Consider the following 26,405-nt stretch of genomic DNA (forward strand, 5'->3'; position numbering starts at 1 on the left):
TTTGATGTTAAAATACAGAAGAAAGAGCCATGTCACACTAGTGTGCCTGGGAATATGGTCAGGGTAATCTACCCAAGTCCCTTCATAAGGTTTAACTTAAAAATGTGTACAACAAGTCAGCTAGGAAAAGAGTTTAAAGATGTGATACCAGTCAAATCTTACTGTATTGATTAGTTTTCAAAGGCTGTACGGCATATGTACCCCACTTACAATAGACTGGGAAAGACCAGAGGAAAGCCTCCAAAAGCCATTGAGACAAATGGTCTGTGAATGTTGCTTCAAAGCTCGTCATAAGTTGCCAGGGTATTTGGCCACAGAGCCTGGCAAGAGGTTTCTCTGGAGGGGGAGGTATGACAAAACACACTGTTTGGCAAGAAGACCGCTGCTCAAATAGCAGGACGCATTCCTTCTTGCTTGATACATCAAATCAATTAGAGGATTAACATCTCATGAAAATTTTCTATCTTTTTATCTTCCTCCTTTAAAAAAAGAATGGGGGGGCTGGGGCTAGAACCCAGGCACTTTCTGTTTTCTAATGAAACTGAAAAATGACTTCTGTTCAAATGGCGCTTGTAAAATGAACAACGAAAAACATCTTACTAAAAATGAGATGTATCAGGTGATCTCTTTAAGGATTAATTAGTTAAGGGGACAGTCTTTCTCACACCAGGGAGAATAGGGCCACCGTGGTTGGATGAGATGTCAAAGGACAGGTTTTGAACATGTGTATGTGCCCATGTTTGTACATATCTATATACACACGCATGGAACAAGAATGCAGGTGTATATGTCAGCATATTTACAGGTTTACACTGTAAAAATTTGCTCTGGCTTCCTTGGAGATATTTATTTCTTCTTAGTTAGAATGATTCAACTGCTGCTGATCAGCGATCCATTAGTTACCTTGAAGGCAGCCAACAGATTTTACTCATCATAATTTATAAGAAGTACTTTCAGTATTTAAATAATGTATGCAGATAAACTCACTCTTATTTTTTTTAATTACCCACCTGTACCAACCTTGTAAGAATCTCTGCCCCCTATTTGAAGTTTGCTGTCTGGGGAAATTTTCAAAGTTAACCGAAAAAAGGAAAGCCCTTATCCTTGGGTAACATTGATTAATTCTGCATTTTAACCCCTCCCCCTCCAGAAAATATCTGGTATGTTTCAGGTTACATTGATAGCCCTTAAAAAACCTGAAATTATCTCCCGATTTGCCATTGCAGATGAAGGGCTTATCTGGCAAAATATGATACCTCTGTCACTTCTTTAGCAAAGATCTCAGACACAGTAGGGATAAACTGGAGTCCCCAGAGCCCACTGCAACACTGCAGGGAAAAATGGACCTAGTTTTCTTCTTCAAGACCTGCTTAAATAGATGATGTTTTAGAAAATGTCATTTTTCTCGGGCTGCCCTAAAGTCAGCTCTCACTGCTGCCATTGTGCCGAGTCAGACTAAAAGGGCATTTAACATGGAGGCATTTGGTAAATACTGCTTTATTGTGCTTCGTCCTCCCTACAGGGCATTCTGAAGAGATGAATAATAAGTGTGAACAGGAAGAACAAGTTTCCAGTCCTGTCAAATTAATTAGACTAGTGTAGACTGAAGCGAATTTTGCCGTTAGGTAAGTTGAAAACACGTAAAGAAAACCATCCAAGCAATCCAAAAGGATTTTAAGAGAGCACAACGTCCCCATGGATTTGTGCGTATTTGTGTGAGAGATATTATATTATATATGTGGATAATCGTGTTGGGTATCCATGTACATCATATCTGAACAGAGAATAGTCTTTGTGTTTTTACAACATATGCAAAGTATACATGGCAGGCCAGTCGAAAAAGGAAAGCCACAATTTAAATAGCACCAATTTAATTTTAAAACATAAACATGAGTAGATCGGACTCCTTTACTTACGGGAGCACATCTGGTTCTGTACTAAGACCCGCATCAGGTGAGCTTATTAAGAGACTCATGAGAGCAGAGGGAGCAATGCAATTTGGTTTTTGTTTTCCAAGGTTCCAGTTGGATGCTTCTAGCCACAGACCTCATATAGGTGTAGACACAGGAGCAAGAGAGTTACATGCGCTGTGAGGGGCTCTCCTGAATGTAGGTCCTATTGGGACATTTGGGCTAATTTTAAATGACCTTTTGAGATACATTTTCTTATATTTCACTCTACTCTGGAAAATTGATTTTGGTAATTGAAATAATCAATTTGTATATCTATAGAGCATCGACTGCTATGTACCACCTCTACAAAGCAGGCTGGCCAGGATGCAAATTGATGTTTTCATGTTCAAGACCAAGGGGACTGGTTGCAGTTTCCCTCTTCATCCTAGTCCAGAGGAGCAGTTTACCTGCACCAGCATGAGACTGATGTTCCTTGCATTATTTTTAAACTTGCTAAACCAAAGTATTTACTAAAGCACATAAAGATTGGTAAGTGATTTTCTTTTTCCAAAGGACACAAGGGCCTGAAACTGTTTCTTATATCCAGCCTTTCCTTTTCCCTCCCCCACCCCTTTTTTTAACCTTTCAGTCTCCATGCATCTCACTCTCTTTAGCTCCACTTTTTCTTACTTTTCACTAGTTCCTTCTCCCCTCTACCTAGCACTAATCAATGCTGATGGACCACATTCTAGGCCCATTTCTGTCAAAAGGAAGAGAAGAGAACCTATAATTATCAAAGATCTTTCTTCTCTGCTGCTTAATATCCTATCCCATTGCATCGTGGGTAAAACTCCACAACCAATTCCAAATAGAAGTCCTCTGTACCACCAATCGATGTTCCTATGTCATTTTTTTTCCATTCACAGGAGCGACAAAGGCAGAACTGCCCTGCATCTGAATCAGAATGCTTGGCTTGATTTCTCATGTAAGAGATGAAAATGTCTCCTGCAAAATGACGGCTGTGAAAACCATCAAACTACTGGCTTTGGCAGGTGACACCTCGACAACTCAAAGGTCTCTCGACCTTTCGGATGTCCCAAGGTCTGTTTTAACTACCCATTTCTCTTTTTCAGGGAGACTCAACTGTCCTTTCACCATACAAGCAGGGCAGGCCATCGCCCAAACGAAAGAAATTCGTGCCCATGATGAGTAACTTTCCAATTAAAATTCTTCACTGACATCAGGCTTTATATCTTTCTTGGACGATGTGAATCATCTTTGGTGCTGGGAATTGTGTGTCATAAACCTCTATTGTCATAGAATGTCTACTTTCACGAGAACTTGTTTTATATTAGTAAATAAAACATCATCTGACATTTTTGTCACTTCTTATGTCTGGGTGCTGACGAAAATAATGGGACTGCTCAGAGGTTATGGGACATTGTTTATCAAGGAACGTAGGTGACGCTGCGAAGTATAAGTAATGCTATACAGCTGGATGATTGATCCCTGCTGCATATTTTAAAGCCCCTTTCATTGCTTATCGAAACCTTTTAGGTAATGCACTCCTCTCAGATATCATTTTATGTTTGAAAAGCTTTATAATTCATAATGAAAAGTTGCTTAGTTACCTCAAGTGAATCCACAGCTTCAATTATTCTCTCTGCAAATGGTCGGATTCCATTTTGACCAATGTTTATGGTGTTTGGCAATTTTTCAGTAGCTACTTTGCTCTGATATGATTAATTTCTTGCATAATACTCTGCTTTGCCAGTGTGGAGCTGAAATAATCTTAGTAGGCAGAAAAGGAAATGAAAGACCTTGTGTGTTTCAGTTTTGGAAACATTTGCAACATAACATCACAGTGTTAAGGGTGCCAAAAACAATATGTTAGGCTTGATAAAGACAACCACAAGAGACATGAATGTACTGACACCCAGTCGTGGGACAGCCAGCCTTGCGTTGTTTCATAGCTAGCTTGCTCCGTTTTAAGACATTGAAGGAAGGGAGAGGACAAACTCCCAACATTTATCAAATTGAGCTCAATTGCCAGGGAAATATTGGCATCTTCCCATTGATATCTCTTCTTAAGGTTATTGTGGGCCTCTTTCTTTGACAAAATTACATAAAACATCCTTTTACTTATTAAGTGACTACACATGAGGTAGCTCTTCCTTATGCAGAAAGATGAGGGACATATGTATCTGGTGAGTAAATGAATGAACTCATTTTTTCAGAAGCAGTATATGTGGGACTAAATGGTCCCCTTAGATGATTTGTGTTGCCCTGACACTGGAATTCTTGTTTTCTCCAAACTTTCTGATACAGTATCTATTTTTTTTCAATGTCTTGCCTGTTTCTATTGATCAATGGTGCACAACTTTGAAATGACGTCTATGACAGAAAGCCTGAGGAGACAGATGGAAAGCCCGTGGGTCTTGAAGTCACACCAGTCCACCTAGGGTACGATTTGGAAAATTATTAGCTGGAAAACTTGACAGAATTATTTAACTTCACACAGCCTCAGTGTCCCCATCTGAAAGTGGGAACAACAACAGAGATAGCCTATGCTTATGTTCTAGGAAAATTCATTTACTTTACTTAACACTCCAGTGGCACTTCTTGTAGTACATGCCAGGGACTGCTCTGAGCATTTGATATACCTATACGGTAGTGGCTATTACCATCACAATTTTACAGAGGAATCAACTGAAGCACAGAAGGGGTGAGTAATTTGACCAGGGTCACACAGATAAAAAATGGCAGAGCCAGGACTAAAACCTAGGCAGGCTAGATAAAGATCTGTGTTCTCTCAACTATGCAAAACTGCCTTTTGTAATAGTAGCTGACATTACTATGATGATTATTATTACCACTGCCATCATGACTATTATTATCATAATTACCACAACCAGAGACACATGGAAGACCTGGTACTAACTGGAGATAAATGGTCCGTATGGTGCTAGTTGAATAGCATTGCTGAGGCAAGGTCAGTCTTTCCCTTTCATCTCAAAGCCTGTAGACAGACATGGTCCCAAACGAGTAGCCCAGAGCTGATGCCATAGAGAACATCCTCATTTCTGTTAAGCGATAAGTGTTCAAGGATCCCAAGGGCTCAAGGCTGCTGTAGGCTATCAAATTTTCTTTTCTTCATTTCAAACACTCAAGTATTCCTGACATAATGTTAAAATATATACTCTAGTTAAGATTTTCATCATTCACTATGTTGGTAGAGCAGCTTTTACTGTATAATTAATTTACAGAGGAAAGCACCTTTTTTACTAAAAGTTAGCTCTTTCAGGTAGCCCTTCATTACACAGAGGGCAGTAACAAATTTCTCTCCTTTTTAAAATGGAAATTGGCTGAACTTTTCTCAGAGAGGATGAACTTTTTCCCATCTCGGAAGTAAGAAAATAATGTAAAATTATCACTGTGAAAAGAGAGAGAGAGAAAGTCACCTGCTAGCTGAGTTTATTTGAAAGAGATCCTGGCTTTGTCAACTTTGCTTTCCCCAGTGGAAGTCCCTGAAATCAGTGGGAATCGGGGATTTCAAAGAATATGGATGTAAGTGTTTAGCTCAGCCAGATAAAAAGGAGAAGGAAAGAAGGAGAGTGGAAGTCTCAGATCCAAGTTTATGGCACAACTCAAAAAACAAAGACTGGTACAATCACAGAAGATTTTGATCTAACTCTTGGTGAAACAATATAAAATCATATATAACATGTCTTCATTTTCTAAATACTTATCAGAAAAATAGATTAGTTAAAATTCCCATGATTGTCACTACAATTTATTTCTTATCAAGAGCTGCACATATTTAGAAAAATTAGGAAATCTGTTAAAAATGGTGAAAAATTCCTGAAAGGTATATGTGGATATATCTCTTTTTCCCCCTGTATGTTTATAGTATTTATAGATGAGCACACCCACAATATCTGTAATTCTGCAAGAGTGGCTAGATGCTTTTATACTCCAACCTGGAAATAAGTGAAAATAAAGGCATCATATTCTTTCATGAACTTACATTTGAGAATAAATAAAAAGTCCCTAGCAAATTTCATAAAATTATTCAAATACAAGGCATAGTTACACTTGCATCCCAATGAAGGGAATGGAATGAAGTTACATGATCAAAATTTTAATATCTACTTTTAATAGTACTGGATTGCATGAGACTAGCAGTAGCATCTGGTTATCAAAGAGTAAGAAAAAAATTAAGAAACAAAGGTAGAAAAAATATTTTTTAAAGTTGAAATCCTGAAGGAGACTGGCGTGGCAATTTAGCATCAGGGAAGACCTTCCATATCTGAAATTTCAGCCACCTTCCCAGTTACAAGAAAGAAGCATATGTGCATATCCTAGTAATTCATTTCACTAGAATTTTCTGTTTCTCCTTCCTCTATTTCTAAAATAAGTAATTTTCAAAAGCCTAATGTTGCAAACATGGGAAAAGGAAAAGACACATGTATCGATAATCTGAGATTGGTGATTTTTCTAAAAAAGAATTGGTCTGTCAAAAGCATATGTTATGCCTCATGGCCAATATGGAAATGTCAGAGGTTTAATTGGCAGCTGTGAACAACAGCACCTGCAAACAGCTCAGGGCTTGTTCCTGTGGTCTGGCAACATTCTTACTTTATGCTTTAAATAAAGACTTACTCACTGGGACAGAAATAACTGACAATGGATGATTGATGATTGCCCATCACGCAATGGCTGACATCTACCATTCACCAGGTCCGTTTACGAGTGCACGTCCAGATTTCATTAGCGGGCATGACATCCCGGAGACAGTCTGCTACATACAGATGGCTATTCAGGACCTATTTCAGAACACCTAGAAGAGACCAAGTTCTGTTAACTTGGAAAAACAGCACTGGGGATTCAGTACGCCCTAGGAAGATGATTTTCAAAAATTCTCTGTTTTTTCTTCTGCTTGTGATGTTGCTTCTGTTTTCTGAGAGTGTGTTTGGTTTTATGCTCAATATCAGTTTGCCTTTACATTGCTTTAGTTCTTATTCCAAACTGTTTTTATATTTGAAAGATGTGATATGAGGATGAATTTCTAATTGTTAATTTATAACACCCTGATGTCTGGGGACTATTTAAGTTTGAGTGCAGTAATGTTTACTGTTTCAATTTGAAGGGGCAAAGAAAGTGCAAAAAAATAAATTCACAGTGCAAACAAATGACTAATGTGCTTTTCCACACCTGGACATCCGTCAGCCCACAGTGAGCCTCTAGGTACAGCCAAAAATACACCAGCAAATGTGATGTATTGGAGGGAGCACTGGTGTAGCAAACCTTTCAAAACAAACACTACTAAATTAAAGCAGCCTTGCACTGTTCAATAAAACCCTGAGTATCCCCAGGCTGGTATGTTTAGCATGAGGCTAACACTTAGCTTTAAATCCCACCCCCCCATCCCTTCTCCCCAAGGCTATTTTTGTCCATCTATAATCTTCTGCAGTACATATCTCTCTTGACTCCTTTTTCCTCTCCAGTTGAAATTTTATCTTCTCCGATGCACTTAGAATTCTTTTGAATTTTAAATGACTAGACCATGGGATTTTTTGTGGTATACCTTTTGGACAGTGCCAGTTCCTACCTGCAGTTTTAGGAAAGTCATGAGTTGTTGTCTTAAGTAATTAGGTCTTCCCCTAGAATGTTACTTAGGGGCTAGTGTTCTGCAACTACTCATGAACTTAAAGTCTACAAATAGTGGTATTATAGGTGTTTCATTAACCAAATGTCAATAAAACAGCCAATTTGTTTGTAGTACTTTCTGAGCTTCACCATATTTCCCTAAAGGAAATAGGGTAGGCATCAGCATTAGCATTTCTGATAGTGCTGAGAAACGGGACCGAAGGAAGCAAAGCACATGGCACACCTTTAGTCAGCACAGGAGCATCTAAGAGCATCCAGCACTCACACCTGGCACTCCAGTGGTCCTTCCACTGGTTGTTTATCTAATAAGGATCATGGACTGTATGGCCCAGATCACCTGCTAATTGTGGGGTTTGACCAATGTGCAACCGTAGCCAGAGAATGGTTGTTCTGTAAATGTCCTAATTCGACCAAAACCATGTGTGAGCACCAGTAAACAAGTTCCAAGTATGTGCAAAAGGCTATGTTAGTTGTCATTCAGTATGTGACTGCAAAATAAGGGAAGTCTGCTTTGCCTCTGAAATTACTACCTTTGAATATGCATCCATCTAGTTGGCTTTCCAAATCATTCTTTTTTTTTTGCTATAAAATCTGCCGTTTTTCTTTCTTTTTAATTGCATTTAGCTTTACAGTCTCTCCCAGGAAGAACAGCTAATTATAATATATTTCATCAGAGAGAGAGAGGCAGGTGTTAGCTGACATGCAAGTCCTTGTTTTAGCCTTGACAATTTATGCAATTTTACTGGATCTTAGCGTAAATTCACTAGACCAGGCAAGCATGATTTCATCATCCTGTGTTTGCACGACTACAGGTTTTAATTTGGGGGTTGTAAAATGACAATAATTATTGGCAATAATAATTGAAATGATTGAGTTGTAGTCTTGTGTACAATAAAACCTGTTCCATCTGTAAATCCAAATAAATCAGACATGGAAAGTAGATAAGATCATTTGGATAAGCAATCAGATTCCTCAGAGTTGAACCTTGTCTATACATTTGCTAGCTGTGTGACTTTGGGAAAGTCATTTAACTTCTCTGTTTCTGTTTCTTTTTTCTTCTTCTTCTTCTTCTTCTTTTTTTTTTAATCTGAAATTTGGGGAAATACCAGTATTAACGTGTAGGTTGTTGAGAGGATTAAATGAGGTAAGGTATGTAAAACACACCACAGTGCCTGGGACATAGCTAAGTATACATATTCTTATTTTCAGATAATAATTATAATGCAAAGGGTTAAAATCTCTGGGAAAAGAGCAGAGATAGGACAGAAATGTGAGAAATATTCATAAGCAAATTCTCATTTAACAAATGCTGGCACTTTAGAATATATTTGAAACAAATGCTTGCTCTTGAGATGAATGGGTTCCTTCAGTATTGAGATCATTTTAGTTTCCATAAGCATGGCACCTACAGTCAAAATATCCTTTAAAAATACTCTTCAAATTGTTCTTCTGTGTTTGTGTATATTTCTGTGTGTTTGTGTGTGTGTATGAGTTTCTTGTGGGTTTGGAGCTAATAGGGGTTAGTGTACTATAGACCAAACAATTCAATGATTTACTGAATTTTCCCCTTTCTAATTGGTTGTTTGGGTCTGGCCAGTCCTGGCCCAACTCTGTTGACTGTAATTTCTGGGTTGCACTCATGAAGTGTCCAGGGAGTTACCACTTTTGTGCGCAGGAATCTGCAGTGTACTAGTGCATAATAAACCATGCCTCTTCCCTATCTCTGGAACAAAATAGAATATACAGGCAGAATCTGATTATTAGTTGAAAAATTGTCATTTCTGGTAATAAGCAATTGAAAACTATTTTAACACTACTTCTAATACATCCATGTATATCAGCCTTCCTTAAATGCTGCACTGTGGTTCTTTGTTAAGGGTCAAAGGCATCCATAACTCACTCTTCCATGCTCTTCTAAATATTATGCCCTGTGTAAGGATTATCTTCCTCTTGGGACCCTAGGATGCTATACTGTTCATATTTTAAGATCCTGCTTAAGTTTACCTCTTCCTTGACTTCTCCAGAAGAGAAAAAATTAGTCACTCCATCCTTTGGGCTATTTTTGTACAAATACAGATGAGATTTTGTATGCATTATACTGTATGAAATTTCTTTGTTTTACATCTGGTTCCTTTTCTAGACAGTAAGTCTTTGAGAGCAGGGCCATTTCATTCATCTTTGAATCTCCAATCACTGTCATGGCCTTTAGATACAAGATGTGCTGTGAACAGAGTTCTTAATGGTTTTATATACTTACTCAAGAATTCATCTAAATAACTATATGCGATCAATAAAATTGTATAGAAATAAAAGTTCCAGCTTAGGTAAAGGAAGCACTTATTGAGAAGCATGCCTTCTCAAGGCATCTGATGGCTTTGTCAAAGCAACCCAAGCAATATTTGCTTATCATCCCCACAAATTCTATAACTCATCAAACCTTAATTAAATAACTCAAATCTTGGCTATTTAATTGATAGTCACACTTGCAAACTTTAAAAATAACATTGATAATGGCAAAAAATGATAAGCTTTGAGCTTTTCAGTTCTAAGTGCCTCAGTCTCTAAGGTTGGAGGATTGCTATGGTCCTATCTTTTTGCAACATAGTGTATTTTGTGCAAAATTGACTTTGTTAATTTTCTGGGGGGAGGAAGAAGATCTTAAACAACAGAATATCTAAAATAATCAAGGAATAAAGTTTGAGGACTGGAGAAGAGCCTATGTCATCGCCTCTCAGATGAGTGTTGTTATTGCTGCATGGGGTTCCAATGTCCTCTCTACCCAACCCCCCCCACAAACCTTTTGGAGCAGAAAATTTCTCACAATTTGCTTTAAGAACCATTATATTCAGAGAACCATCATCCAGCTATTATATATTGTTCTGAGATGTAATATTTTTCAACATGAAGGTAAATATTTCTTCAATCATTTCTTTTGAAGAAAGAAAGCAGTTATTTTGAATGCATGTAAAATGCAAATGAAGTGACTATGGAAGTTTGGGAAGCTCACACATACTAAGTCCAAAGCAGCTTTGATTTAAAAACTGAAAATTGACAAGGGATCAATCAACACTGGTTTCTAATTGCTTTTAGTCTCTTGACAAAATAAAAATGCTATTTTAATGGCAGAGACAGTTTCCTTTGGAAATGGCTGTGGAGCATGCACAATGACTAGGGAGTGTTTTCCTCTGAGTACATAATCTACATGCTCAGTTACATACAGGTCTTCAGTGCTGGACTGCATGTTTGTGATTGACATAAGACCTTTTAATTAACAAAAATGTTTTCCAAAGTATCTAAACATATGTTTATGCATTCTAGTTATTTCATGGTATTAGATAGAAAACACACAAACTTAAAAAAAAAGATGTTGGCTCCGTGCTTGGCCATACAATGGAATATAATGGAAAACATAAATGGAGAGGACTGTGTGCTTTCCCAGGCAAGCCAGGAAAAAAAAAACAAAACCTTTTACAATTCAGTCATGTTAAAGTTAGGAGACGATACTGACATAAGAAAACATGCTCCACATTAAGGCAGCAGAGTCCTTCTTAATCACAGCAGGTCTAGACAGCTCCCACAGCTGTGTCTGCTCTCTCACGGAGTGATGTGTGGCCCTAGCTGGAGGGTGGCCTGAGCTCAGAAGGAATGTCAGCCCAGGGTCTTAATTGATTTCCTTCTGCTGGGGTGTCTGTGTGACAGTGTGGTTTTGTACTTGCTGGGAGACAGCTTAGCGGGAGAGAGCCATTGGTATACAGCACACCTCGACTCACCAAATCATGGGGTAAAGCTGTCACCCTTCTGAGAGCATGTATCCCTTCCTGGTAGAGCAATCTGAGGCTCTGCCTTCCCTTTGGCCAGCTTTCAGCCTTGTGACTTGCTTTTTCTCTCCCAGAAGAGGCTTCCCTGGCATTCTTGATGTCAAGTGTTTGGCTGAGACTGTTTCTCACAGTATGCCTTGATGCAACTCAAGACAGGGCCTGAAGGGGGATAAGTAAGGGAAGGGTTTAATTAAAGAGCCTGTATAAAAGACTCATGGACATGGACAACGGGGAGGGATATGATTGCGGGAGAGGGGGTGGGTTGGGTGGGGGAGAGAAATTAGGGGAAAAGGGGACAACTGTAATTGAAAAACCAAAATTTAAAAAAAAAAAAAAAAGAAAGACAGGGCCTGATGCGAAAAGACTATATAGATCAGTGATTTTCAGCCAGTGTGCCACAAGACTTTTTAAAACATGCAACACCTGACTATTTAGTCACAGGCACTGACCTCTTCTGCCTCAGACTGTCAAATTTAAAAAATGACAACAGCCAACACAACAGTGGCCATCCAATGTGAATGGATCAAAATTATACCTATTTTTTTGTCAGGTCGACAAAAATATAATATACCTTTTGGGGTGCCGCAGAACTTTAATAACAAGTTTCTGTGCACCATGAGATGAGAAAGGTGGAAAGCCACCACTATAGAACGTATCTTTACACCTGTTGGCTCTAGGTGTTCTTTAATCATCAGGGTCAGCCCTCCTCCCCATATCCAGTGGGAATGGAGGTGACAGACATCTGATGGCTTTAAATGCAGTCATCAAGAAGCCTAAAAAGAACACTGCTAATAAGATGCATAGAACATGATCCTTTAAGCGGGGTGGATGCAGCTCTTCACCCATGGAGCCCATGCCCCAATTATTGATGGTAATCAGTGAAGCAAGATCTGATCTAATCCCTCCTATTACTCTGAACTGTTGTGACATTGATGATTTGTCCATACCAGTGGTTCCCAATTGAACAGACAGGACCCTGGCATTGTGATGGCCTTGAGGGAGAGTGACAGGCAGGGCTAGTGTTACAACCCAGTTATGCTGTCAAGTGGGGGATCATTTTGCTGAAAGCTCGAATTATTACTGGCAGTGGCAGCCTCTGAGAAACACTTTGGGGTTTGAGGGTGATAAAGTTAAAAAATGACCCTTGGGTAGTAAACATGTTTAGGGCAGGAATACAGCTTACTATAACCTCATTGAAAGCAGGAATATTTGGTCAGAAACATTTTACTACACCTCCACTTAGCATCCAAGCAAAATTGTTTTCCAATTGGTTGATGACACGGAATATTTTTTAAAAAATCAAGCCACCCACACTTTCACATGTAGCTCTTTGGCCTGGGAGACTGGAAAGCCAGACTCTTGTTCCAACTTTGGGCAGCTAAGGAGTTCTCAAACCTCGGCATCTCCTCCTGAAGTTGCCCGGCATCCTTTGCTCCATTACACTGAAAGTCAATGGAGGTGGGTTTCTTGAAATGATGAAAACCACCTTTACAGGCTCCAGTTTACTCATCTGTAAAATGATGTCACCAATGTGACAAGAGGACTTTAAAGGCTCCTTCTGGTCTAACACAGACCATGCTTTGATTCTGATTATCATTCTCTGTGAGGTTTTCTCTTATTGTTCTGAGATACTTGAAAGAATATATCTTATATATTTAGAAGCTGAACATTAAAATTGTCTTCAGACACATGTTTCTTTCATGTGGTTCACCATTTGCAAAGGCCATTTGGGGATAATTCTTTTTCCTGTTGGGTCTGAGATGGGTTATAGGGGTTTGCTTCCAAATCCCCATCATACACACAATCAAACCAAGGTCTGGGAGATTTATAACTTAACTGAATGCTTCATTATTATTGTCATCATCATCTCCGTTTTTTTCCCCTTCAGATTTAATCTAGTAGGCCACGCTGACCTGGGTTAAGAATTTTTCAAATACAAATGATCTAAATGTTACTTTACTTGGCAAAACCAAGGCAGAGTAAGTAATTTTTTTAAATCTATTTTCAGACATGCCTTTTAAGGAAGGTTTTCTTTCTAGCAGGAATTGGGCTCTCATTAATCTATTTTTCCTTTCAACAGTAAAATGAAAAATGGAATGAGATGACCAGAGTGGATAATACAGTGTGAACCTGATAACATGCTTTTGAAAAGTGGTTTACACTTGACATCAGTTAAGCTCATTGGGCCAGTGCATCTCAGATCTGCCGTATGGGGCCTGAACTTCACTCCCAGCTTGGACACAAATTAGGTTTATTGGTTTCAAATGCCTCTCAAGCCTGTTGGAAGGATGGAAGAGATCTTAGTGCAGTAAGTATCAAGTCATATGTAAAACTGTAACTATCCCCTTGCCCTATCTTATTCAGCATTCATACAAAGAGAATTTTTTGCAATCTTCTTTATCCTTTATCTGGATACATATTTAGTTTAAATTTTTATTCTTTTTATAATATATATATATATTTTACACATGGTACGAAAGTATAAAGTAAGCAATTTGGATATTTAAAATTCGACTTATCTTCCTGTGTGCCCTTTGGCACACATAATTATGCAGTCCAACTGCTTCTTATGTGAGAACTTGAACAATCTTAAGGTAGTGGAAAGTCATGTGTTCTTAGTAATCACAAGAACAATGGCAGTAAAACATTTAACTTACTACTTAAAAATAATCCTTTCAAAACAATAATTCAGAAGGTATAGAGTAGCTTGAAGAAAATCAAGCTGACAACAATTTTACTATTACTTCCCTGGTTGTGATGCTTGTGCTTCTAATTGAATGTGTGATTAGCAGAAGTGAGTGAATCCACACTATGGCAGATGTGGCCAAGATATGAAAGTCATCCCTGTGTCTCACTCAATTGTATAAAATTTCTCAATATCCCTAACACTCTTTACCCTACTCTCTCAAAAATAGTTATACTGTGCAAAACACAAACGTAGTTAATGTTTTTTGTTTTTTGTTGTTTTTCTTTGGCTAACAAAATACACGTAATTTTCTTAACCAAAAAAAGAAAGGAAAAAAGAATTCTCTATGGTAACAGTTTTGTGTTATCATAGTAAATTGTTTTGTTTTTCTTAAAGTCCAAGTTTGAGTTTCTCTATTCAAAGCTGTTTGAAAAGCAAAAACACAACTGTTAATTAAAACCTGGTTTCTTTCTTCCCTCTAAACAACAAGCTGTTGAATTCAACTGTTATTTTGTAATGCTGTTGTTGATTCAAGCCTGCTTAGGGTTGTAAACACAGCTTTTGTCCCTCCTTGATAGGTGCAAAGGGGTTCAATGAACCCCCAATATGACAATAATGACAATTAACAATGATAATTAACAGTTACTTAATGCTTACTTCATGCCAAGCCCTGTGCCTACCACTTTACAACCGCTAATTTATATAATCCTGTCTGGAGAGAATTATAATCTCCTATTTACAAGTGGAAAATTAGATTTAGCAAGGTCAAGAACATGCCCAAGTTCACTCCAGCTGGGCAGTGGAGGAAATCCAGGGCCCATGGTTTTCTCCTCATGCTGCACCATCTCATGACGAGTTACTTACTTTTGATTCACATTGAGGTTGTGAGCCTCCAAATCTTCTCTTCCACCACCACCACTAGTTTAACAAAGGATACTTGGGAAATGCTATTAAAAATATGGGATTCTCTATTAAAATGCTCAAATTAAATTCAAAATCCATTTACTCATGCCCATGAAATTTGTAGAAAGTGCCAGTTACTGAGAAGTTATTACCCAGGTCTTTGAACTTTAACTGGTCCCAGGACTCTGAGCCGATGTGGACAAAGCTAATGACGCAATGGAGAGCAAAGTAGAGGTTCAGCAGAGACATTATAGTTTCCTCCCCTCTTCCTCCCTTTTTACTTTTTGGTAGGCCTTGCCTACCAAAGGTCTGTTTCATAGGCAAGGACAGAAAGCAATGGAGCTAGGGTTGGCATCTTTCTGAAAATGTTGTCTCAAGGCCTAGAGTTGAATATATCTACATGCCTCCAGGCTGAGAGTTCTATTACCAGTACATATATGGAAGACCAACTCTCAAAGAAGAACACTGAATCCCTTCCTCAGCAGTGACATGGTATTCTTGTTGGGATAAACCATTCAGCCTTTAGTTTTTCTTTTAACGCAATCAGAAGCCAGGCTTTGGGCCTCTGAGATAAACCAGCCCCTTCTCTCTGTCAACAACATGCACTTATTGAGCACGTGAAGTTGTGGTGGGAGACAGACAGATCCTGATTCTCCTCTAGGAGCTGCAAATAAGGAAGTTCTTCCTATTTGATTGACTGTATTTACAAGACCCACCTGGGACACTGGTTGTTTTCTTTAAATTATTTCCTTTCACATATGTAGAATTGGAAATTTTTTACCAACAATCCCTATGGCCTGTTTCAAGATTTTTTCACAGACTTTTTCTCTATACAGTTTCAAAAATGGGACTACGTGTACTGTCCACATTTAACAATCTTACAGTTCTGCATAGTGGTAAGAGACGGTATCATTTTCCCCTAATAAACAGGCATAATAACCAGAAGTCTTCAGTTACTTTTACTCTTAGGTCTATGTGAAAGAATAGTTGAAAGGTGTTTTTCAAAATGCAAAGTATGTGTGAGATATTTTTTATCAGAGAAGTATTTGATATGATCATAAAAGAAACCCTCACAATTAAGATTTCTATTTTAGCCCTGGCTTGTATGACTTGAGCATTGGCCTGTGAACTGAAAGATCCACCAGTCACTGGTTTGACTCCCAGCCAGGGCACATGCCTGGGTTGAGGGCCAGGTCCCTAGATGGGGACATGCAAGAGGCAACAGACGGACATTTCTCTTGCACATTGATGTTTCTCTCCCTCTTTATCCCTCCCTTCCCCTCTCTCTAAAAAATAAACAAATAAGATATTTAGAAAAAAGATTTCTATTTTTATTTCATCTTTGGATGTCCAACTGTCTACATACCACCAAGGGAGGAGCAATATTAATGATTTTTTAAAATTTAATAAAGGTGAGTAATACTTTTAGATATTTTCTGATATTCACATAGATTACATATATGTATGTATATATACATACAAATGAGTGCGTATATATAATATGCATTATATATATATATTTATATATATATGGATATGGAGACATCTTCAGCTGAAGTAGAACAGTGACCTCTAGTGTATCTTTTTAATTTTCTCACTCTGTAACTTTAACTCATTGTTTCTTTAACCTCTAGGGCATTATTCAAGCAAAATTTTCCAGTTTGCATTTGGTCTAATTTCTGTATTGACTCTATATACTAAGAACTGATTTTTAAGACACTTTCTTTGATCCTGGTAATGTATGATAAAGTAATTGTGCCTTCATTAATGACTGTAATTATAGTACATAAAGCTGTCATTTACATGAATAATCACCCCCCACCCCCACCAAAGGCCAGCTTTATTTGCAAGATGAATTTCACTTTGAATAACTCTGAGGTCTCAGCCAAGAGCATCCACACTACACAAACTCATGTATTGTTTGCAAGAGTGCTCATTTCTCTTTGATGAGACCCCCTAGTTCTTTTAATTAAAATTAATGTGAAAGAGAATCAAAGAATCAGTGTGATGGGCAAAATCTGACTTGGATATTTCAGTATTCAGGTTTTGCCCTAACTGTGTGCTGATGTCAGGACAGAACCCATAAGAATGCAGTCCTGTGGCTCTGACAGCCTACATCAGCACTTCCAGTCCAAGTTCCTCTTTTCAGGAGTTTATAACATTGCAATAAAATTTATTATGGGCTGGACCTTGGCATACAGGAGCCTGAACTAACACTCTAAAAAGCTGTTTGGAGGTTTCTTCTTCTCTTTCTTTTATTCTTTCTTCCTTCCTTCCTCCCCTCCCCTCCTCTTCTTTCCTTCCTTCCCCTTTCTTCTTTCCCTCCTTCCTTCCTTCCTTCCTCCCTCCCTTCCTTCCTCCCTCCCTCCCTTCTTTCTTTCCTTTTCTCCAGACAAGGTTTGAATCTGTTGTATCCTATCTCAAAATTAAAGTCTGGTCCGATGGACTTGGCTTTCCCATGATCTGGATCTGCATGTCAGAGGCAGTTGAAAAGACCCCCCCCCACACACACACACACTCTATGGCAAACTCTTTTAGGAAGAGAGAAAAGGGGGGGGGGAGCTATAAAGGACTAATGTTTCCTGCAAATGAAGAGGCCCTTAAAATTGCAACTGTTCAAAAAGATTCTGAGGACAGGAGAGGGAGATATGAAAAGGTATTTGAGACTGTTTTCTCTAACTGGGTGATCTTTGGTGCCCCACAACAGCTGGGCTTGTTGGCAAACAAGGAGCCAAATGTGGAAAACATGCTCCAATCTGTGTAAACAGAGCAAGGCATAAAAATAAGCATCATCCCCAGGTTAAAAACAAAACAAAACATGCAGAACTCATGTCCCTGGAGAATCAAACAGGAGGGTGTGAGTACGGGCAGGTACATCTGTTTTGTAATGTAGCATACTTAAAAAATATAAGATATACTAATATTTAGATGTAATATGTACCTTATCATACATGCCTCCCTTGCTCTTGTCATTTTTATTATTGCCCGTAAGAGTGTGTCTCCATGACAATTCTGAGACAGCGCCTCTCCAAAGAAAGAACAATTGAATCCGAGAATTGATGAATCCCATGGGAGGAAATTAATTAGAGCTGTATATGGCTCAATCAAAAATTTCAGAGTTGGAAGGAGCTGTAGAGCTTTGCTTGACCAACCTCCCTCATTTGCAGGTGAATAAGGCCCAAATATGTCAACCTATCCATAGTCAGAGCTAATGTCTAGCTAGAACACAGTGTCTCCTTACAGGTTGTTTATGGCCAGCGTGTATTCTAATCAGTGTGCCATCTGTGCTGGCCAATGGTCTTGGACATTTTTGAATAACACCCCTGCCTGTGGTCACATAGTGAGCTTGTGGCAAGCAGCTTAGTCCTGGGTTTCCTCTGCCAGTTATCCCAAATTGTTCAAACTAAATTTTATAGCTTGGCAGATCTACAGCAGGAGCTTTGTTCACCAGCGCCTATTTAACTGCTTTGCCAGATTAGACCCACCCCATTAGCCACTGTTTTCTATTCACTGCATAAAACAAGACTTTTGGTGGTGAGGACACAATAGAGGATGCAGATATCCAATTATGAAGTTGTACACCTGAAATTCATATAATGTTATTAACCTTTGTTACCACGATAAAAAAAATAAATGGCTGCAGGATGAATGTTGTGGCTCTTCACAGTGGAACTGCATGCTCATCAAGAACCAATGGCCTCTGCAGTTTGTTTCCAAACTTGCCCATGTCATTGTACCTTTTGATATAATTATGCCATTTAACAAGATATTACATGTAATCAGACAAAATATGACTGTAGCCAAGGTATTATCTATGAAAAATTAAGCTAAGTGTTTTGGAAAGACTCGATATAGGTAAATTTTTTAAAAACTAGGCTGCTGAAATAGGAGTGGGTATGTCAACTGTAAAAGATTAGAAAAAGCTTTTAAAAATGTGGACAGTTTCTTGACAGGCGAATTTCTTTGCAAGTATCATTAAATTTTCTCAGACAAACCCCAAACTGGAAATTAAAGAAATGCATTCTGGATCTGGTTTACATAAGAAAAATGCCATGGAACTCCAAAGAGGACCCAGACAGAAGGAAGCAGCCTCACTCAGGCATCCACAAATGTGAAGTGAGTGTGCATTAAAATAAATGTTAAAGTACAACATCATTTAAAATCATTTCCCACTTGAACAAACTTTGGGTTAATTGATTAACAAGTGGTCTTATCATGTCTGATAAGAGGGCTCTTCAAGGGAGAGAAGATGGTAGCAGAATAGGTAGCAGTGTTGTCTGCTTGCTCCCATCATGGAAGAACTTGGAGTACAAACACGGAAAGGAGTGAGTGAGTGTGGATTTCAGATAGTGTGGGAGCACCGTGAAAGAGGTCAGAAAGCTCGCCCACACTCTCAAAACAGAGTCGCTGGGCTTCCCAGCCTGGCACCTCTGCTGTACTACACCCAAAAGCGCAGCTGCAGACTGGCCTATTAGCCAGGACTTGCTTAGAAGCTCCCTCCTGCCATGGACGCTAGGACCAGCAAAGTCCCAGAGGGAGTCATCGAGAAGGTTTTGTTGAAACAGCTGGAGGTGTGGGAAGACAGTGAACAGCCTGGATGGTGAGAAACTGTATGAACTGAATGTAGGTGGGGACTCCCTGGGCTGGCAACCCTGGCTGGCAACCCTGTGCCCCGGGCATGCACATCACAGCTCTACCAAACAAAAAAAAGCAGAACTGAGCCATGGAGAGGGGCCCATACAGGAAAGCTATAGTGGAAATGCAGACCCAGTAGGGACCCCAGACAGGCAAGCGGTACGCACAGGCACACAATAAGGCTCTGCCAGCCAGGAACACAACCTGGTGCTGCAGCTGAGAGGCAACACAGAGACTTTTTTTGGAGGAGGAGCGGAGACAGGACCCAAGACTGGGCAGGGACTAGGGGCTTGAACACTAGCTTGCCAGCAGAACAGCATTGCTAGACAAGCCTGAGGATTGCTGGAGGGTGCCACAGGACAAGTGGGGAGAGACCCAACTCAGTGCGGCTCACAGCAGGGTGCGGCAGCAGGCCCACATGTGAGAATATAGCAGCCCCAGAATCCAGCTCGATCCCCTCACAGCCAGCCAGCCAGAAAATATTTGAAACCCATAAAATTTTGACCAGGGGTGGATCTAGAAAAAGAAGAACAGCACCAAAAGCATTGCCACAAAAGAATTCAAGACAAGATGGACAAAGTGACTCTCAATCAACTAGCCAGAGGAAAGGTTCCACCAAAGAGTAATTTAAATATAATCAGGTAACTTAAACAAACTACATAAAGGGCATCTCAAGAGCATCCAGCTCAGGAGATCAAGGATACTGCACAACTGAATCCCCTAGGTCTCCTATACAGAATCTTATACCATGAAAATGGGAAATCAAAGCAGACAAATCCAAGAAACAAAAACAAACAAGAAGCATCCAACATGGGGAGACACAGAAACAACCTCTCAATGAAATGAAAGGAGGAATCCCCAGAAAGAGAGATAGATGGAACAAACATAAGCCAACTATCAGACATGAAATTCAAAAGAATGGCCATAAGGAAGCTCAATGAAGCTCACAAATTCAAAGAAAACTATAATGAACTCTAGGGGAATTACAAAGAACTCCAAGGAAACTACAAAGAACTCCAGGAAAACTACAAGAAACTTAAGGAAAACGACACCAGCATAAAAAAGACATAGAAACTGTCAATAAGAACCAGGAAGACTGCATCCACTGATAGACCTTGAACAATCTAACGTTGTTCTTTTAGTTTGCACTAGGATGTGAAAGAAAAAAATCCCTGCACTTTCTGTCTGTCTTTGTGGCAGCCCAGATTGAATAGGGGACTACATCTGCAAAAAAAAAGAACCAGGAAGAAATGAAGCATACAATTTATGAACTGAAGAACACAGTAGAATCAATCAAAAGCAGGCTAAACAAAACAGAGGATCAGATGAATTAGAGGACAATGTAGAGAAAAATTCCCAGACAATACAACAAAATGAAAAAAATTTTTTAAAGAATTAAGAGGGTTTAAGAGAGCTGCAGGACAACATGAGATGAAACAATATTAGAATAATAGGGATACAAGAAGAAGAAGAGGAGCAAGGGATAGAAAACATGATTGAAAAAGTAATAACAGAAAATTTTCCTAACTTGATGAGAGAAAAAGTCATGTAAGTCCAGGAAGCACAGAGGGTCCCAATGAAGATGAACCCAAAAAGGCCCACTCCAAGGCACATCATAATTAAAATGGCAACATTCAAAGACAAAAAGAGAATCCTAAAAGCAGCAAGAGAAAAACAGCAAATAACGTACAAGGGAGCTCCGATAAGGCTAACGACCGATTTCTCAACAGAAACACTACAAGCCAAAAGGGAATGGTCAAAAATATTTCAAGCAATTAAAAACAAAGACCTACTCTACCCAGTCAGGCCCTCATTCAAGATGGAAGGTGAAATAAGGAGTTTCTCAGACAAAGGAGGACTAAAAGAATACATCTCCACCAAACCAGCATTGCAAGAGATGCTAAAGGGAATGTTCTAAGAGAAAAGAAGAAAAAATAAAAAAGAGGAGAGGAACAGAGGTACAAAGGGAAATGAATAAATACACGTCAATAATAACCTCAAATGTAAATGGATTAAATGCTCCAATTAAAAGACATAGGGTAGCAGAATGGATACAAAAACAAGACCCACATATATGCTGTCTACAAGAGACACACTTCAAAACAAAAGATTTACACAAACTGAAAGTTAAGGGATGGAAAAAAATATTCCAGGCAAATGGACATGAAATAAAAGCTGGGGTAGCAATACTTATATCAGACAAAAGAGATTTCACAGCAAAGACCATAAAAAGAGAGAAAGAAGGACATTTCATAATACTTAAGGGAACAATCCATCAAGAAGATATAACCCTGGTAAACATATATTCACCCAACATAGGAGCACCCAAATATATAAGGAAAATACTAGAAGACTACAAGAAGAATATCAACAGCAACACACTCATAGTAGGGGACTTTAACACGCCATTATCAATGATAGACAGATCTTCAAAACAAAGAAACACCAAGGATATTGAGGCATTGAACAACAAACTAGATCAAATGGACTTAACTGATATATATAGAACTTTTTACCCCAAAGAAGCAAAATATACATTCTTTTCAAATGCACATGGGACATTTTCAAAGATAGATCACATGGTAGGACACAAAACAAGCCTCAACAAATTCAAGAAAATTGATATTATATCAAGCATCTTCTCAGATCACAATGCCTTGAAACTAGAAATCAACCTCAAGGAAAAAATTCAAAGACATTAAAATTCATGGAGAATGAATAATATGCTATTAAATAATGAATGGGTTAACAACAACATCAAGGAAGAAATCAAGAAGTTTCTGGAAACTAATGATAATGAACACATAACAACCCCAAACCTATGGGACACAGCAAAAGCAGTCCTGAGAGGAAAGTTCATAGCAATACAGGCCTACCTGAAAAGGATAGAAGAATCCCAAGTAAAATATCTAACCCACCCTACAGCTACAAGAACTAGAACAACAACAACAAACAAAACCCAGGGCGAGCAGAGGAAAAGAAATCATCAAGATCAGAGCAGAATTAAATGACATCGAGACTAAACAAACAATTCAAAAGATCAACAAGAGTAGGAGCTGATTCTTTAAAAAGATAAACAAAATCAATAAACCTTTAGCCAGGCTCATCAAGGAGAAAAGAGAGAAGACCAAAATAAACAAAATAAGAAATGAAAGAGGGGAAATCATAACCAATATCAAAGAAATACAAAGGATTGTAAGAAATTGCTACAAACAACTGTATGGCAAGAAACATGACAACCTAAATGAAATGGACAAATTTCTAGAAACATGTAATCTTCCAAAACTGAATTAAGAAGAAGTAAAAAGCCTGAACAGACTGATAACAAAGAGTGAAATTGAAACAGTAATCAAAAAACTCCCAGCACACAAAAGCCCTGGACCAGATGACTTCACAGGTGAATTTTACAAAACAGTTGGGGAAGAACTGATGCCTACTATCCTAAAAGATCCAAGGAGAGGGAAAACTCCCAAACCCTTTCTATGAAGCCAGTATTACCCTAATTCCAAAACTAGGTCAAGACATAATGAAGAAAGAAAACTACAGGCCAATATCACTGATGAACAAAGATGCTAAAATCCTCAACAAAATATTGGCAAACAGGATCCAGCAACACATTAAAAATATCATACACCACGATCAAATGGGATTCATCCCAGGGATGCAAGGATGGTTTAATACTAGCAAATTAATAAATGTGATACTCCATCTAAACAAAATAAAAGACAAAAACCACATGATCATATCCATAGATGCTGAAAAAGCGTTTGATAAAGTACAAAACTCATTTATGATGAAAACTCTCAGCAAAATGGGAATAGAAGGAGGATACCTCAACATAATAAAGGCTATATATGCGAAACCTGAAGCCAACATCATACTCAATGGACAAAAACTGAAAGCATTCCCCTTGATATCAGAAACAAGACAAGGATGTCCACTCTCTCCACTCCTATTCAACATAGTGTTGGAGGTTCTAGCCACTGCAATCAGACAAGAAAAAGAAATAAAAGGCATCCAAATTGGAAAAGAGGAAGTAAAACTGTCATTATTTGCAGATGACATGACAGTGTACATAGAAAACCCTATAGACTCCACTAATAAACTACTCAACACAATAAGTGAATTTGGCAAAATAGCAGGGTACAAAGTCAATATTCAGAAATCGAAGGCATTTCTGTACACCAACAATAAAATGTCAGAGATAGAAACTAAAAAAAAAAAAAAAAAACCTGATTTACTATAGCAACAAGAAAAATAAAGTACCTAGGAATAAACTTAAGCAAAGAAATAAAAGACCTGAAAACTACATATCTCCGAAGAAAGGAATTAAAGAAGATACAAATAAATGGAAGCAAATCCCATGTTCATGTATGCGAAGAATCAACATCATTAAAATGTCCATGCTAACTAAAGCAGTTTACAGATTCAACGCAATCCCTATTAAAATATCAGTAACGTATTTCACAGACCTAGAACAAATACTTCAAAAATTTATATGGAACCAAAAAAGACCCCAAATAGCCACAGCAATCTTGAGACAGAAGAACGCAGTAGGAGGAATCACAATACCTGGCATAAAACTATACTACAAAGCCACTGTGATCAAGACAGACTGATACTGGCATAAGAACAGACATATAAATCAATGGAACAGAATAGAGAGCCCAGAAATAAACCCAGGTCTGTATGGTCAACTAATATTCAACAAAGGAGGAAGGAACATAAAATGGAGTGAGAGGAGCCTCTTCAAGAAATGGTGCTGGGAGAACTGGACAGGGACGTGCAAAAAAGTGAAACTAGACCACCAACTTATGCCACACATGAGAATAAACTCAAGATAGATCAAAGACTTAAATGTAAGCCATGACACCTTAAAAGTCCTAGAGGAAAACATAGGCTGGAAAATTTCAGATAGCCCACGTAGCAATATATTCACCGATACATCTCCTAAGGCAAGGGAAATAAAGAAAAGAATAAACAAATGAGACTACATCAAACTAAAGAGTTCCTGCTCAGCAAAAGAAAACATCAGCAAGATGAAAAGGGAACCAACCATATGGGAAAATATATTTGTCAATGATACCTCAGACAAGGGATTGACCTCTAAAATATATAAAGAACTTACACATCTCAACATCAAGAAGACAAGCAGCTCAATTAAAAAATGGGCAAAAGATCTGAACAAACACTTCTCCAAGGAGAATACACAGAGAGTTCATAGACATATGAAAGAATGCTCAACATCACTAGCCATCAGAGAGATGCAAGTAAAAACCACAATGAGATACCACTTTACACCAGTTAGGATGGCCATTATCAACAAATCAACGAATAACAAGTGCTGGCGAGGATGTGGAGAAATGGGAACCCTAGTACATTGTTGGTGGGAATGCAGACTGGTGCAGCCACTGTGGAAAACAGTACGGAATTACCTCAAAAAACTAAAAATTGAACTGCCTTTTGATCAAGCTATTCCATTGCTAGGGTATCTCGAGAATTCTGAAACACAATTCAAAAGAACCTATGCACCCCTATGTTCATAGCAGCATTGTTTACAATAGCCAAGTGCTGGAAACAGCTTTGGTGCCCATCTGTAGATGGGTGGATTAAAAAACTGTGGTACATTTACACAATGGAGTACTATGTAGCAGAAAGAAAGAAGGAACTCCTGCCATTTGCGACAACATGGATGGAACTAGAGAGAATTATGCTTAGCAAAATAAGCTAGGCAATGAAAGAAAAATACCATATGATATCACCTAATATGGGAGACTAAGGGACAACACAAATGAATGAACAAAATTGAACAGGGAACAGAATAACAGTTATCAGTGGGGAGGGAAAGAGGGAGAGAAGGGTAAGTAGGGGAAGGGTCTAGTAAAGGAACTAGCATAAATAACCCATGGACATGGACAACAGGATGGGGAATGACTGTGGGAGAAGGGGTGGGCTGGGTGGGTGGTAGAAATGGGGAAAAAACGGGACAACTGTAATAGAAAAACAATAAAATTAAATTAAAAAAAAAAAAAAAAGAGGGCTCTTCCATCCTGGGAGAATCCTAGAGAGGACCTTGTGGTCTTCAATTCTGGGTGCAGGAGGCAGGGGTGGGAGTAAAGCGCTGAAGCAATGAAAAGTGGTGAAGCTTCGAAGAGGAAACTATGAGGCATTTGGGTAGGTTCCTTGCAAATGATGTAGATTTAGAAGGCAGCTGGTAAACACTGGTCAATGGATGATAAGAGCAAATTCACATATGAGTGATTTAGAATAACTCACTTGGAAAACAAATGTGTTGCTCTTAGCAGTAGTGAGTACAAGTGCACACGGATTCCCTACATGCCGTGTATTCCCTCCTCCATCTGCCCACTTCCAGAGTATTTACAGACAGGAAAATGCAGACAAGTCTGGGCAGGTTATTTGCAAGGTTGTTTTATGTCTCCCTTTTATCTGCCTCTGCAGCTGCAGGATGGTATCCTGGCTCAGATTTGCCAGAATCTTATTCTCCCCAGCCATTAATTGGCGAGGTCTCTCCCATTATCCTCCTTTAGTGTGTTCATAAAAATGTTTTGAGTCCCTGCAATTGGAGGCATGTAATGCTAGATACGGTTTTGACTATCCTAACAGAGTCACCACTGTATCTTTTAAAGATATAATTTGATTGATTGGAGCACAGTTCTTCTGTTAAAACCATTTGGGCTTTAAAAAGCTTGAATTTGGAATAGAAGGATAGTGTTCAGTTTGCATCCTCTGGCTTTTGTCAATTTGTGTCAGACCTTAATGTAATCTTTCCTTTTCAGTATA

At 38.6% G+C, this 26,405-nt stretch overlaps 1 non-coding gene and 1 pseudogene across 1 annotated transcript; both read left to right on the top strand.

The window, feature by feature from the left end:
- The first annotated feature begins 2,904 nt into the window (after positions 1-2,904).
- The window catches only part of LOC150006092 (UDP-N-acetylglucosamine--dolichyl-phosphate N-acetylglucosaminephosphotransferase pseudogene), a 113,359-nt pseudogene continuing 89,858 nt past the window's right edge, over positions 2,905-26,405 (top strand).
- On the top strand, positions 20,701-20,830 carry LOC150006093 (small nucleolar RNA SNORA31). The gene has a single exon (XR_016512132.1). It is a non-coding gene; the product is annotated as a small nucleolar RNA SNORA31 (small nucleolar RNA).

Source organism: Furipterus horrens, unplaced genomic scaffold (genome assembly GCF_987537825.1).
Source record: "Furipterus horrens unplaced genomic scaffold, mFurHor1.1.pri manual_scaffold_6, whole genome shotgun sequence".
NCBI classification, from domain to species: Eukaryota; Metazoa; Chordata; class Mammalia; order Chiroptera; family Furipteridae; genus Furipterus; species Furipterus horrens.